The following is a 2867-nucleotide window of genomic DNA, read 5'->3' as shown; positions in this document are numbered from 1 at the left end:
TACCTGCTCTCTCTCTCTCTCTCTCTCTCCTCTCTCTCTCTCTCTCTCTCTCTCTCTCTCTCTCTCTCTCTCCTCTCTCATTTGTTGATATATATGCATATGTACGTGTGTGCTTATGTACACGAATGACGTGTCACAGATATGTAAGAATATCACATATTTATTATGACATATGTAATTATCTGAAATACTAACTTGCAAATGTATTTTCCTTGAAGAAAAGATGAGATGCACGAGAAAATAACCGACTTGTTAAAGTTAATGATATCGAATTACTCGTTGTCCTTTTTTTTTATTTAAAGTTGGTCGCATAAGTGTCATGATCTTTTTTCATACCATAGGACTTTGCTGGGAAGCATAGGACATTCAGCTGAACGTGTTCTGGATGCTGTAGGAACACCGATTATTATTATTATTATTATTATTATTATTATTATTATTATTATTATTGTTATTATTATTATATATATATATATATGTATATATATATATATATATATATAATATACATGTATATATATATATATATATATATATATATATATATATATATATATATATATATATTAAAAAGGCTGACTCTCTCTTGATAGTTTATATATGACAGATCTGTTAACATTGTTACTGATCTTAAAATATTCTGTATTAATTATTCTTTACTTCTCGTGTAGTTTATTTCCTTGTTTCCATTCTTCACTGCTTTTATTTTTCCTTGTTGGAGCCCTTGGACCTATATCTTACTGCTTTTCCAACTAGGGTAGTAGCTTAGCTAGTAATAATATATAGGAATTTATATATGTAGATATATATATATGTATATGCATATATATATATATATATATATATAAATTTATATATATATATATATATATATATATATACACACATATATATATGCGAATTAAAATGCTCTTCAACGGATAATCTCTGTTATTTCTCACGGAGATAGATTGCAGATCATTTCTCGGAAGTGCATGACGTGGATTCTCGGGAAAACTCTGGTGTTGCTCATCTAGGTACGTGCACGCACGAACACATGTACAGATACTAGAGCAGAGATGCAAGTGTATGATCACTTGACCTTGATCTTTTCGGTTGTGTGATTTTTACATTATTCATAACAAGTCGTTCGGATAAGGTGGGAATATTGAGACGCAGTTAAGGGAGGGTCATCGTTATTATTATTTTTAATATTATTATTATTATTATTATTATTATTATTATTATTGTTGTTGTTGTTGTTGTTGTATTATTAGTAGTAGTATTATTTCTAAATTTATAGTTTTATAGCATCGTATAACAACTTAATGAATGTGGAATTCTAGTAAAAGTTAGTTTTCTGTATTATTATTATTATTCTTATTATTATTATTATTATTATATTATTATTATTATTATTATTTCTAAATCTATAGTTTTATATCATCGTATAACATAACTTAATGAGGGTGGAATTCTAGTAAGAGTTAGTTTTCTGTTATTATTATTATTAGTATTGTTGTTGGTATTGTTATTACATTGTGCATATTCTTTTATCATTGTTTTATTTATATATAATTATATTATTGGTATTCAAAGCATTACTTTTCATCCTCATCGTTATAGCAGAGACGTGATTGTTTAGACACTGTCAAAACTAAAATCGAGAATTTAGAGTAAAGACAACTTGACGGCTATTTCGTAAAATGATTTAGAATTTCTTAGAATAAATTCAAAAGCTGCTAATAATTATTTGTAGAATTCTCAGATGTTGAGAGGAGCTATTGAACCTGTATTGGATACTCAGTGATATACCAAAAATTACTTATTATGTAAGGAGACTAAACAATAAATTACAAAAGTTATAAAATATCTGTAATTTAACATATTGTGCAATTTATATATATATAATATATATATATATATATATATATATATATATATGTATTTTATATATATATATATGTATATATATATATGTGTGTGGTGTGTGTATGTATACAGTATGTATATATGTGTATATATATTTATGTATATATACAGTATATATACATATTTATATATATATATATATATATATATATATAATATATATATATATATATATATGTATGTATATATACAGTATATATATATATATATATATATATATATATATACATATGTGTGGTGTGCGTGTGTGTGTGTGTGTGGTTTGTGTGTGTGGTGTGTATTGAAAGGAATTTAGGATTTTCAAAAATATATATTCTGTTAGAGATTTCACATCGAATTGACAAGTTATAATTATATATTATGTTTACAAATAATTGAACAGAAACGCTACTGATTACTCATAAAACCTCCAAATAATTATTTCCCTATAAGATAAGATAACAACGGATCTGTCATTTGTGCTGTTTTCGATGCTGTTGCAACAGCAACAGCAGCAGCAGCATCAGGAGCAGGAGAACTAAGGTATGACAGTAATGAGACCTAATTCACCGTAATGCAAGGTTCATGAAAGGGTTGGCCGAGAGCTAAAAGGAGTGGTGACACGGCTGAACGAACGGATGAGGGAAGAGCCGTTAAAGAGGTATGTCTTCGGTGACGAGGGGTCGTGAACGATGAGATATGGTCGAATTTTGTGAGAGAGTGTCGAGGAATATTGGACGAATAGAGCCACAGCGCTGGGAAGGACGGACGCGGCGACCGACTAGAGAGAGTGAGAGAGAGGGGTGAGAGTGAGTGAGTGAGCTCAAATGCCGCTCGGAGGCCCTGGCTTCGCTCAGTTCCTCATAGACTGTGGCTCCGAGTTGAAGTTTAGGTGGCACCACGTAGCTACCCACCCTGAGTGCCGGTGTTAGTGTCATTGCAATTTATTGTTTGTTCTTTTTTGATAATTGATTTTT

General features: G+C 29.6%; 1 protein-coding gene across 5 annotated transcripts in view; it reads left to right on the top strand.

The window, feature by feature from the left end:
- Positions 1–2661: 2661 nt before the first annotated feature.
- The window catches only part of LOC137656859 (integrin alpha-PS3-like), a 105725-nt gene continuing 105519 nt past the window's right edge, over positions 2662–2867 (top strand). For 4 of the 5 annotated variants that reach the window (XM_068391223.1, XM_068391220.1, XM_068391221.1 and 1 more), the window contains exon 1: positions 2663–2817. The gene's annotated coding sequence lies outside the window, so the exon portion shown is untranslated. Of the gene's footprint in view, positions 2818–2867 lie in introns of all 5 variants that reach the window. The other variant, XM_068391224.1, reaches the window with a different exon arrangement.

The sequence above is a fragment of the Palaemon carinicauda genome, chromosome 17 (assembly GCF_036898095.1).
Source record: "Palaemon carinicauda isolate YSFRI2023 chromosome 17, ASM3689809v2, whole genome shotgun sequence".
NCBI lineage: Eukaryota > Metazoa > Arthropoda > Malacostraca > Decapoda > Palaemonidae > Palaemon > Palaemon carinicauda.
The sequence above is the reverse complement of the archived record's forward strand: the minus strand, read 5'-3'. Positions and strand labels throughout refer to the sequence as shown.